Raw genomic sequence first — 13,934 nt, forward strand, 5'->3', positions numbered from 1 at the left:
ATATCACTGATGAACATAGACGCCAAAATCCTCACCAAAATTTTAGCAAATAGAATCCAAAAACACATAAAAAAGATTATACATCATGACCAAGTGGGGTTCATCCCAGGGACACAAGGCTGTTTCAACATATGCAAATCAATCAATGTAATACATCACATCAACAAGAGAAAGGACAAAAACCACATGATCATCTCGATCGATGCAGAAAAAGCATTTGATAAAATTCAACACCCATTTATGATAAAAACTCTCGCCAAAGTGGGTATAGAGGAAACATATCTCAACATAATAAAAGCTAAATATGACAAACCTATAGCTGGCATAGTTCTCAATGGTGAAAAACTCAAAAGTTTTCCACTAAAATCTGGGACAAGACAAGGATGACCACTATCACCACTCCTATTCAATATAGTCCTGGAAGTCCTAGCCACAGCAATCAGGCAAGAGAAAGAAATAAAAGGGATCCAAATTGGAAAAAAAGAGGTAAAATGTCATTATATGCTGATGACATGTTACTATATATAGAAAACCCTTAAAGGTCCACTCCAAAGCTACTAGAGCTGATTGAATAATTCAGCAAAGTAGCAGGTTACAAAATTAACGTTCAAAAATCAGTTGCCTTTATTTACACTACCGATAAATCAACAGAAAAAGAAAGTAAAGAAACAATCCTCTTTAAAATAGCACCCAAAGTAATAAAATATCTGGGAATCAATCTAACCAAGTAGGTGAAAGAATTATACACAGAAATCTATAAACCATTGATCAAGGAAATTAAAGAAGACTTTAAAAAATGGAAAGATATTCCATGCTACTGGATTGGAAGAATCACTATTGTTAAAATGATCACACTGCCCAAGGCAATCTACAGATTTAATGCAATTCCTATCCAATTACCCAGGACATATTTCACAGAACTAGAACAAATCATAATAAAATTTATATGGAACCATCAAAGACCTAGAATTGCCAAAGCATTACTGAAGACAAAGAAAGAGGCTGGAGGAAAAACTCTCCAAGGCTTCAGACAATACTATAGAGCTACAGTCATCAAGACAGCATGGTGTTGGTAGCAAAACCGACATATAGACCAATGGAACAGAATAGAGAGCCCAGAAATGAACCCACAAACTTTTGGTCAACACATCTTCGACAAAGGAGGCAAGAATATACAATGGAATAAAGACAGTCTCTTCAGCAAATGGTGCTGTGAAAACTGGACAGAAGCATGTAAAACAATGAAGCTAGAACACTCCCTTACACCATATACAAAAATCAACTCAAAATGGATTGAAGACTTAAACAGAAGACAAGATACAATAAACCTCCTAGAGGAAAACATACGCAAAATTTTATCTGGCATACATTTCAAAAATTTTCTCCTAGAAGAAATAGAAGCAAGAATAAACAAATGGGACCTAATGAAACTTACAAGCTTCTGCACAGCAAAGGAAAACAGAAATAAAACAAGAAGAAAACCTAGGGAATGGTAGAAAATTTTTGCAAGTGAAACCGACAAAGGCTTGATTTCCAGAATATATAAGCAGCTCATATCACTCAATAAGAGAAAATAAACCACCCAATCCAAAAATGGGCAGAAGATCTAAACAAGCAATTCTCCAAGGAAGACATACAAATGATCAAAAAGCACATGAAAAAATGCTCAATATCACTAATTATCAGAGAAATGCAAATGAAAACTTCAATGAGGTATCACCTCACACCAGTCAGAATGGCCGTCATTCAAAAATCCAAAAATGACAAATGCTGGAGAGGCTGTGGAGAAAGGGGAACCCTCCTACACTGCTGGTGGGGATGCAGTTTGGTGCAGCCACTGTGGAAAACAGTGTCGAGATTCCTCAGAAGGCTAGGAATAGACTTACCATATGACCCAGGAATCCCACACCTGGGCTTGTACCCAGAAGGAAATCTACTTCAGGATGACACCTGCACCCCAATGTTCATAGCAGCACTATTTACAATAGCCAAAACATGGAAACAGCCTAAATGTCCATCGAGAGGTGACTGGATAAAGAAGATGTGGTATATTTGTACAATGGAATACAACTCAGCCATAGAAACCGACAACATAATGCCATTTGCAGCAACATGGATGCTCCTAGAGGATGTCATTCTAAGTGAGTAAGCCAAAAAGGGAAAGAAAAATACCATATTAGATCGCTCATATTTGGAATCTAAAAACAAAAACACAAACATTCAAACAAACAAAAACAAAGCATAAATGCAGGACAGAAATAGACTCATGGACAGAGAATACAGACTTGTGATTACCAGGGGGGTAGAGGGTGGGAAGGGATAGACTGGGATTTCAAAATTGTAGAATAGGTAAACAAGGTTACACTGTATAGCACAGGGAAATATACACAAAATGTTATGATAAATCACAGAGAAAAAATGTGACAATGTGTATATGTCCATGAATGATTGAAAAATTGTGCTGAACACTGGAATTTGACACAATATTGTAAAATGATTATAAATCAATAAAAAATGTTAAAAAAAATTTGAAATTAAGGAATACCTTGAGACAAATGAAAATGAAAACACAACCACACAAAACTTATGGGACACAGCAAAAGCTGTACGAAGAGGAAAGTTTAGGGCGATACAGGCCTTCCTGAAAAAAGAAGAATAATATGAAATAAACAATGTAACCCACCAGTAAAAAGAACTAGAAACAGAAGAGCAAAAACACCCAAAAGTCAGCAGAATGTAGGAAATAATACAGATCAGGGAGGAAATAAATAAAATAGAGATTTTAAAAAAATAGAGAAAATAATCAATCAAACCAAAAGCAATTTTTTTGAAAGAGTAAATAAAATTGACAAACCTCTGGCCAAACTCACAAAGAAGAAAAAAGAGAGAGCACAAATTTGCAAAATAAGATAGGAAAATGAAGAAATTACAACAAATAAGATAGAAATACAGAATAACATATGAGAATATCATGAAAAACTACATGGAAAAAAAATGGATAACCTAGAGGAGATGGACAAGTTTCTGGAAACATACAGTCCACTAAGACTGAATCAAGAAAAAACTGACCACTTGAACAAACCGATCACTAGGAATGAAATCGAATTATCAATAAAAAAACCTCCCTAAAAATTAAAGTCCATGACTAGACAGCTTCACCAGGGAATTCTACCACACATACAAATAAGAAATCATACCAGTACTTCTCAAACTCTTCCAGAAGATTGAAAAGAAGAAATATTCCCAAACTCATTGTATGAAGCCACCATCACCCTGATACCAAAACCAGGCAAAGACACCACCAAAAAAGAGAATTACAGACCAATATCACTAATGAACACAGATGCAAAAGTCCTTACCAAAATACTAGCAAATAGAATCCTACAGCACATAAAAAATATTATAGATCATGCTCAAATGTGGTTTATCTCAGGGACACAAATGTGGTTCAACATATGCTAATCAATCAATGTAATACTTCACATCAACAAGAGAAAGGACAAAAACCACACCATCATCTCAATAGATGCATAAAACTTTTGATAAAATTCAACACCCATTTATGGTAAAAATTCTCACGAAGTGGGTATTGAGGAAACATATCTCAACATCATAAAAGTTATATATGACAGACCTACAGCCAGTATAGCACTCAACGGTGAAAACCTCAAAAGCTTCCCACTAAAATCTGGGACAAGACAAGGATGCCCACTATCACCACTCCTATTCAACATAGACTTGGTAGCCCTGGCCACAGCAATCAGGCAAGTAAGAGAAGTAAAAGGGGTCTAAACTGGAATAGATGAGGTAAAAGTGTCACTATACGCAGATGATAAGACACTATATATAGAAAACCCTAAAAGGTCCACACAAAAACTACTAGAGCTGATCAAAGAATTTAGCAATGTAGCAGGTTACAAGATTAATGTTCAAAAATCAGTTGCATTTCTTTACACTAATGATGAATCAACAGAAAAAGAAAATAAAGAAACAATCCCTTTTAAAATAGCACCCGAAGTAAAAAAATATCTAGGAATAAATCTAACCACAGAGGTGAGAAAATTATACACAGAAAACTATTAACCATTGGTGAAGGAAATTAAAGAAGACTTTAAAAAATGGAAAGGTATCCCATGCTCTTGGATTGGAAGAACCAATATTGTTAAAATGATCACACTGCCCAAGGCAATCTACAGATTTGATGCAATCCCTATCAAATTACCTTAGACATATTTCATAGAACTAGAACAAATCACAATAAAATTTATATGGAACCATTAAAGACATAAAATTTCCAGGGCATTACTGAAGAAAAAAAGAAAGAGCCTGGAGGACTAACTCTCCCAGACTTCAGACAATACTATAGAGTTACAGTCATCAAGACAGCATGGTATTGGTACAAAAACAGACATATAGACCAATGGAACAGAATAAAGAGCCCAGAAATGAACCCACAAACTTTTGGTCAACTAATCTTTGACAAAGGAGGCAAGAATATACAATGGAATAAAGACAGTCTCTTCAGCAAGATAAACATAAGACAAGATACAATTAACTTCCTAAAAGAAAATACAGGCAAAATATCTGACATACATCTCAGAAATGTTCCCCTAGAGCAGTCTACCAAGCAATAGAAATGAAAGCAAGAATAAACAAATGGGACCTAATGAAACTTACAAGCTTCTGCACAGCAAAGGACACCATAAGTAAAACAAAAAGACAACCTACAGAATGGGAGAACATTTTTGCAAATGAAACTGACAAAGGCTTGATCTCCAGAATATATAAGCAGCTCATATGACTTAATAAGAAACAACGAAATAACCCAATCCAAAAATGGGCAGAAGACCTAAACAAGCAATTCTCCAAGGAAGACATACAAATGATCAATGGGCACATAAAAAAATGCTCAGTATCACTAATTATCAGAGAAATGCAAATCAAAACTACAATGAGGTATCACCTCAAACCATTCAGAATGGCCATCATTCAAAAATCCACAAATGACAAATGCTAGAGTGGCTGTGGAGAAAGGGGAAACTCCCACACTTCTGGTGGGAATGCAGTTTGGTGCAGCCACTGTGGAAAACAATATTGAGTCTCCTCAAAAGACTAGGAATACACTTGCCATATGACCCAGGAATCCTGCTCCTGGGCATATATCCTGAAGGAATCCTACTTCAGAATGACACCTGCACCCCAATGTTCATAGCAGCACTATTTACAATAGCCAAGATATGGAGACAGCCTAAATGTCCATCAATGGATGACTGGCTGAAGAAGTGATATATTTATACAATGGAATACTACTCGGCCATAAAAACTAACAACATGGGGCCATTTGCAGCAACATGGATGCTCCTGGAGAATGTCATTCTAAGTTAAGTAAGCACGGTAACAAGGAATAAAAAGAAGTTATCTCCAGGTACAGTTATTTTGATTAAAATTTCCATACAGAAAGCAAGTCACCCCCAAGAATGCTGCCAGGAGGAGCATCTGAGTGTAATAGCCCAGCCAAGCAAATTTGATTCTGACCTTCTCTCCGTAGAATTTCCTGCAGAAAGACAGAAGGTAGTTTCAGAAGACACACATAATCACTCTGTAGCTTCATCCTCATGTTAATTTCTTTTTTATTTTTTGGGGGGGACATAATTATGTTTATTTATTTCTTTTTTAAATGGAGGCTTTGGGGATTGAACACAGGACCTCATGCATGCTAGACATGCACTCTACCACTGAGCTATTCCCTCCCTCCATCATATTAATTTCTGATTCTAAATCAAGGGGGCTTTAAGTTTATACCCCTGGCTCAATTCACACTTAAAACATGCGTTTCCATAGCAGTCCCCAAATTCTACCGTGAAATAAGAAGTATTTTACATATCATAGAAGTACAGATCACTGGTTCACCTGCTGAAGAGAGATAAATGAGAACAGAGCAAAAGAGGGGACGAGGCCAACTCCGGAACAGTTACAAGGGATCATCACCACTCACTGGACAGTCTGGCACATTCAACAAATCCCGCCATAGATCATTCTTAACAGGCTTGACACAAGTGGACATCAACAACTGGCTCAGTCATCTGCTCCTGCCTTATCTCGGGAACGTCCCGGGAGCAAATGCATGGTAAACCACAGATAATAAGGAAATGGCTGATAATGATAACAACTGGGAGTGCAATGTCTCTCTGACAAAATATTTATAAAACTCATTGTGGGAATGGGAGAGGGCAGGATGGATGTGACTGAGGAAGGTACTGCCCTGTATTTTTTGTATTTAGCACGTCTGTTTCTCCTAGGTTTTAAAAGCTCCTCAACGTTTCTCAGTTAATCTGGAGTAGATGGAACAGGCCAGGGAGGCAAAATTAGAAGAAAGGAGGCAGGGCATGAAGTGGTACCAGGCTGATCCTGAAAGGGAGACAGACACAGACAGGCAGACACAGAGGGTTTAGGGATGAGGCGGAACAATGAGACGGCTGCTCAGGTGTGTCTTGCTGTTGCTGATACTTCCCTCAACTGGCTCACTGCTGACTCGGCAGTGCTGGGTAAAACCTGTGGATTTCCTCAGCTCTGAGTTCTCTCTGAGGCTTCTGGCTCAGGCTGGAGCTGAGATGAGCTCCGTGGGCTTAGCCTAGGGGGGACTCAGCTCTGAGAACAGCCTGGAGTCCTGGGAAACTTCACGCAGGAACCCCCTTGGGCTGGACCAGCACTCACAGGGCTGCTGTGAGGCCAGCTCCATCGTCAGAGACCTGGGTGTGGACCATTCCATGGGGAAAAGGGCTGAGCCCGATGCCAAATCAGATAGGAGGGACAAAGTGTGTTCATTCTCATGTGACTGGGCTTTGTGGCCTGGCTCACGGATGGCAGGCTCAGGATGGTGTCTGGCAGAGAAAACCCTGGCAATGGGTTTGAGATGTCTTGGACTCTTTCTTGTTAAGCTTTTTGTAATACATTCTTATCAACTATCCGTCCTGAAAATGCCAAATTCAAAACTGAAAGAATTTTAGAAGTTGCCTGCTCCAATTGGCCAATGGTAAACACACCCTGCTACAGTTAGAGAGCTGGTCAGGCAGCCACTGCCTGGATATTTACAGTGATGGGGATTTCATTACTTCCCAAGGTTACATGTCGGCAAGAAGGTCAGAAAGACTTTTTGAACCTTAAACAGATGTCTGCCTCCTAGTCCTTGCTGAAAGGCTAGAAATAATGAGGATCCCTTCAAATGTAGTTTTGTCTGATTGTTATCTCTCTCTGTCAAAAACACCCCAATTATTAACATCAATTTTTCAAAATTCAGCTTTGATTTCTTTTTATCAAAGTTATACCATACATTCAATAAAGAGTCAAACAGTTCTCGAATACCAATTGTAAAAAGGAGCAGTTCCCAACAACCGCCCCATTTCCTGGCCAGAAGCAACCATGTTCAGCTCCTACTGCTGACTCTTGGGATAATTACTCCCTTTCTCTGACTAATATCCTTGTAACACAGCCTACTGATTTTTTCAGCTTTATGTATCACCTATTTAAACTTCTATTTTGGAAAATGAGGATTAAGCTGTCTTTCAAACCCCATCTCATCTACACACCCAAACCTTCATTCTTCCAACCTTTTGATACAATTACATTATAATTTTCATCAGCTCAGTATCCTTGCTTTACATTTTTAGGACTCTGTACAGACTGTTCACAGCTGTAGCAAGTTGTCTGCTAGACTTACATTTTCTTCCCTACTTTGTTTTTCCTGGAGTTAATAATTGTCTTGGTCGTTCATGGTGCACTTAGATTTCTGTGCACTTAACACTTCAACCCCAGACCTTCTCTTAACGAATAACTTTCTCAATACTTTCCAATACATTGTCTACGAATTTCATCTCCTTGAATAAATCTCTTCAGATCTCCTTCAACCTGCATTAACGACATGCTAGTCTTGTCACAGAGCTCAAGGGGCCACCAGTGGGAAGCAACAAGGGAATACATGGACCAGGAGCAGGGAAAAGATCAACATAATTTCCTTAGCAAACATACTTAAAATAGTGGGAAAATTGTTTGCTTTACAAACACAAACACACACACAAACCCCAAAAGCCCATAAAGAATGATTAAAGAGCCATCAAACCCATTGCCCTGCCTTCAAATTCTGCATAACATAAAACAAAAATAACAGAAGGAAAATATCATATAAATATGAATCTCAAGGGGGATGGGGTACACTCAGTGGCAGAGTGTGTGCTCAGCATGCATAAGGTCCTAGATTCAATCTTCAGAACCTCCATTAGAAAAAAAAAATTGAAAAGAAAGAAAAATGTATCAACTTTAAATATTTACATATTTACAAGTGTCCTCTTTTAAAACTGTGTTCTACAGGATAACCCGGGTTAATGAGAAAGTGCCTCTTCATGACTGTGATCCTGCTGATAATTGAGGGAGGAAATTAGAGTATGACCACATGAAATAAAATCCCTTATGAAATAATGATCCCGGGTGACAATCATTATTGGCTGCTGTCATCACAAAAAAGAAAGTCAACTGGACATTATGTACCTTATTACAGGAGTACAAAACTTCACATAACAAGTATTCTTGCACAAAGTTGAACCACAATCAGATCAAGCTTTTAGGGGAGGATCAAATCACTTAGCTAAAGCCAATACATAGGATGGAGAAACAAGTCTAACACCACAGGGGAGAATGAAATTAGCCAAACAGGAAATAGAGAAACCCCTCAGCAATTTCAAGGAAAATGAGAAACAGGAAAATTATAGATTAGAACCCACTTGAGAGATATGCTAGTTGCAAGGTCTGAACCTAGCCTGGATCCTGATTTCAACCCCAAAACTACTTAAAACTGTATTTTTGTGACAATCAGGGAATTATTTTGTAACCCTAAAAAAGAAAGGAATATTCCAATTGTATTTGAAAGAGACCTTGTCATTTCTCTAATGAAAGGTTAAGCTATGTAGGATTGTCTTCAAAATGATCCCGTAGTGGGGGAGGGGAGGAGGTAGAGATGAAAGATGCAACAACAGTGACTCTGAGTTTATAATTCTGGAGCTGGGTGACAGATACAGGCAGGCTGGCTGTGCTGTTCTCTCTACTTCTGTACATGTTTGAATCTTTCCGTAAAATGTGAAACAAACAAAAAGTCTTCAGTGTTTTAAAACCCTCACTTTGAAGGTTAAGAGGTTTGCCCAAGTAGGTGGGCACCTGCATGGGACACTGAGATTAGAAAGAAAAGGCACTTGGCTCCAGGCCTACCTGGGGCTACCTTGACCCTCCTCTTCTCCTCACCATCCACAGCCAGCCCATAACTGCATCGTGTCAGCTCCACTCCCCAAACGCATTCCTCCCTGGCTCCCACCATCTCTCATCTGGCCCACTCCAAGAGCCTCCTACCCGGCCTCCCTGCTTCCTGGGTCCCTGCAATTCATTCTCCACATTATCTTTGCAAAATGTGAGTGAGAGAAAATTACTTTAGTGCTTAAACTATCATGACTGCATCTCACTGCACTTAGAGTCTACACTCCTTTCCGTGCTCCTGATGCCCTTCTAAACCTCGTGTCTCATCACTCTCACCAGCGCTGGCTCCAGTATCTCCTCAAACCTGCTGAGCACATTTGTGCCTCGGGGCCAATGGACAAGCTGCCTCTATTCCTGGGGTGGCTTTTCCCAGATCCTCAAAGTCCAACCTCCTTATCACCATCTCAGCTCACATGTAACCTACTCAAAGATAGCTTTCTTGACTCACTTCCCCCCAAGTCTCCCATCTCAACACTGTCTTATTTCCTTCATTTCAATCTGACATTGTTTCCTTATTCGCCCGATTATTTTTGTTTGCTCGGTTGTCCTTGGCCTCCCTCCCCCCAGCAGCCTTGCCCAAACAGCGTAAGCTCCCGGGGAGCAGCCGGCACTGGTGCTCTGAGAAGACATATGCTGAGCGCGACATTACAGTCACGTGGTGTAGTGAAACGGTGTCGAACAGCAGATACAGCAAAGCAGTGAGAATTTCTCTTATTTTATAATTTAAGTGAAATCTAACATTTACTCCTGTTTAATGAAGAATTTGGTAGGTCTTTGCTCCCAGTTCCTGGACGGCAACTACTAAAGCCTTGAAATTTCCCAAGATAGGAGTGTCTTTGCTATTCATGGTGGAACCTTGGATGGCTTGTGTTCATGAGATGACTCAGGATGGGGACTGGCCAGCCAGAGACACCAACCATGTTATTAGAGGAGTGGGGCTTTGAGATTTGTGACAAGTGAGTGACCACCAGGAGAGGAAGGGGCTCAATGGTTTGGGCTAGGGAAAGGTTTGACTTACAGTTAGGGTTTGGGTTAGCCATGTCGGTAGTGACCCAATAAATCATGGCTTTGTAATAAAGCCTGCAGTAAAAACTTGGGGCAACAAATCTCAGAGCTCCTGTGAGCTTCCTGGTTGGTAACACTCTTGGAGGACTGTCACACATAGATGCCATGAGGACAACCCTGAGCCCTTCCCACTGGAGTGCTCTCCACAACAGCTCACCTGATGAGATCTAAGGGCTGCTTCTTGTCTATGCTTCGAGGAGGAGCCCATTCCCTGTACAGAAGGCCCTGTTCGCTGGGGCAGCTGAGGTCCTCTGACGGAGGCTGAAGTTGCACTGGGAAGCAGAAGCAAACAGGTGGACGTCACTGTCACAACCTGTTCACATGTTCTGTTGATAAAATGTGGTGCTAACACTCCGTGGTCATTTGTAAATAACGGGCCCTCACTTGCCAGGAGGGATGGAGGTACCATATAATTTTTCATAATTCTCACCCAGGGTTAATTTTAACCCCTTGAGGGTCATTTGCAAACGTGGGTGGAAAGGAACGCTTGGGTGTTACAGTCCTGGGACCACCATGGGTACCTGGTGAGAGCCTTGCAGATGCTTAATGTCCTACAACCGGGACAGTCTTCCACAGCAAAAATCCTAGGCCACCCAAGTGCCCAAACTGCTGCAGTGGAGGGACACCTGATGGTCCAGCCTCCTCCTTGGACACCCAGACGAACCTGGACTCTGGCTGATTAGGGGCAGGGTCAATTCTAAAACCCAGGCTTTTTTGTCCCCACAATTCAGTAGATTTTCGGTGACAGCACATGGAATATAAACAACAAAGAAACTTGACATGATGTTATATATTTAGCTTACTCAAGAAACAAAATTTAAATCCAGTCATTCTCCTTCCCACCTGACCTACTTTCCTTTCTCCTGTACTAGAACCAGATTATTACCCACCCAGCCTTAACATGGGTCCTGACTCCACTTACCTCCCTCCCAAACACCACATGAGATGATTCCTCAGCCTAGATGTGGGACCAGCAATTACAAGAGGCTTTAGTGGAAAAGAACTGGTTGTGCACAGATGCCAACTAAACACTGTAGAATCCTGGTGTCCCACATTAGTAATCATGACAGCTGTTTGCAAGTGTCCCCAAAGTTCATTTAAGACTCTCACTGCTAATTTTGCTGGGACATAAATATGAAATATGTGGACTGCTTGGCTGGACTGCTATGCTGTGTCTCTGATCCAGGAAGCTCAGTGACTGCTCCCTGCCCCTAGCTCCCTGTTCTGTTCATGCATGTGCATCAAGCAGCTGTTTAGTGTCCATTTTAATATGTTAAACAGTGCATTTCACTATTGTCTTCATCCACAAATACGTGTACCACACAGTAGTAATGATCAATCTCAGTCTTTGCTTTCTTTGGTCTTAGAGAGTCAGATAAGTGGATAGCAAAGATAACAAAGTCATAGAGCGCTATAATATAGTATTTCCTTTATTTCAATGACAGGATTTACTTAAAGAGCTTAGATATAACATCCTTGCATTTATGGCATCATTAAGCGTCTGAAGCTGTTACATTTTAAAAACTTCATTTCATGCGAGATGTTATCAGTTAGAGAAGCGCTCCTGAATTTGAGGGGTTGCTGTCATCTCAGACGGAGTCCCTAAGAAATGTCAACACTCTGCAGTATTGCCATCATGACAAGAACCCAGACAGATGAAATTTGCAAAGCCCTGTGGTTTTCTAGTGCACAGACAGAAAATGGAATTTCAGAGGGAAAAAGCCTGAATTACAGAAAATGATAAATGAAATGGTCTAACATGCATTTCCCTTAGAAAGAACTAATTCTTCTTTGGTTGATAATAACATCTATCAGTAATTATGAAAAGAGCTGACAGATGCAAAGTACTTAGTATTGGCCAGGGCTGTTCTAACATTGACACAGATTCATTAACCCCCATAGCAACTCTACGAGGTGGGTACTATTATTATTCACATTTTATTGATGAGGAACTTGACAAACACAGAGGCTAAATGACTTTTACAAGGTCGACAGCAAGAAACCAGCACATGTGTTCCAGCCGGATTCTACACTCTTGGCCACTTTTCTTTTTGTTTTTTGGTGGCGGGGAGATAATACGGTAATTCTGGTGGGGTGTGGGGAGGTAATTAGGGTTATTTGTCTATTTTAGAGGGGGTGTTGGGGGCTGAACCCAGGACCTTATGCGTGCTAAGCGTGCACCCCATCACTTGAGCTGTACCCTCCCCTCTCGAGTCTATACTCTTAGCTGCTAATCTGCACTGCCCCACATGGTAACTCTGGGGGAACTACAGTTCATTCATTCACTCACTCGTTAAACTCAGCCTTCCTGGTGCCTAGGATTCAGCAGTGAACCAGACAACATGATTCCTGCCGTAAATGAGCTTGTCGCCTCCCGACATATTATCTTCATTTTACCCAGGAAGAAACAAGGTCAAGAAGATTAGCCTTTTCCTGTTAACACCGGAGGATACATGAGGTGCTTTATTTCATTTCTGCCATTTGACTTACACCATGGGGAGGGAAAGCTGCCTTGCAGATCCCGGAGCTCACAAGCCTGTTTATCCCGAATTTTTTTTAACACTGTCCCTTACTTGATACTTGATCTGAGAAAGGATGAAGTAAACCTGAAAAGATTCTAAGAGAGCGTGTGGTGTACACAGGGTAACTAACCAGCCACTCTTTACTATCCTAACGGGAATCTGTAGGCATATTTCTTTTCTTTCTCTTTTTTCCTTTTTATGGGCAGCTTTTAAAAACCAAACCAAACCAACCAAACCAACCAAACCAAATCACTGATAATTCAGCAGCAGGTTCTATATCACCCACAAGACAGCAGCTAAACTCGGTTTAGACTTACATAGTGGCTTCTGGTGGCTGGATTGAAGAATGTATCTCTATCCTGAATATAAAAGTCATTCACGCAGCTCTTCTCAAATAGGGTAATGAAAATTTCTTGCTCCTGCTTGATGATACTTTCATCCACTTGGAGGACTTTCATAAAACAGCTGAAATTATCAAAGGCTGAGGACCGGGTTTTCAGATCATTGGGCTTCAGAGGCAATTTTATGTGCAGTATCTCAGCGTATGTACAGAGCACCTCCCACAGGCTGTGTACTTTTGCAAATACAAGCTTGTCATCCAAAACCTATATTGGGAGAATGAAAACACAAACAAGGAAGCTATTTTCACATTTTTAATACACAGATTTTTCTTACGTTGCTGGTAGTTAAAGCACTTGTGCAAACACACACTCATATGACACTGGTAAAAGTGAAGATATAATAAAAATAGATTTGCAAACCATCATACATTTTTGCCTTAAAGATAATTTCTTTGTTCATAGCAGCACTATTTACAATAGCCAAAACATGGAAAGAGCCTAAATGTCCATCAACAGGTGACTGGATAAAGAAGAAGTGGTATATATATACAATGGAATACTACTCAGCCATAAAAACCAACAACATAACGCCATTTGCAGCAACATGGATGCTCATAGAGAATGTCATTCTAAATGAAGTAAGCCATAAAGAGAAACAAAAATAACATATGAGATCGCTCATATGTGGAATCTAAAGACTCATGGACAG

The 13,934-nt window shown here is 40.2% G+C and overlaps 1 long non-coding RNA gene across 1 annotated transcript in view; it reads right to left on the bottom strand.

Moving 5' to 3' along the window:
- Positions 1-13,440, bottom strand: part of LOC140694631 (uncharacterized) — a 39,461-nt gene extending 26,021 nt beyond the window's left edge. Inside the window, exons 1-2 of the long non-coding RNA XR_012070209.1 lie at positions 13,202-13,440; positions 10,520-10,634 (exon numbers count right to left, since the gene is read on the bottom strand). This is a non-coding gene — a long non-coding RNA (uncharacterized lncRNA). The remainder of the gene's footprint in view (positions 1-10,519; positions 10,635-13,201) is intronic.
- Between the last annotated feature and the right edge of the window lie 494 nt (positions 13,441-13,934).

The sequence above is a fragment of the Vicugna pacos genome, unplaced genomic scaffold, assembly GCF_048564905.1.
Source record: "Vicugna pacos unplaced genomic scaffold, VicPac4 scaffold_67, whole genome shotgun sequence".
NCBI lineage: Eukaryota > Metazoa > Chordata > Mammalia > Artiodactyla > Camelidae > Vicugna > Vicugna pacos.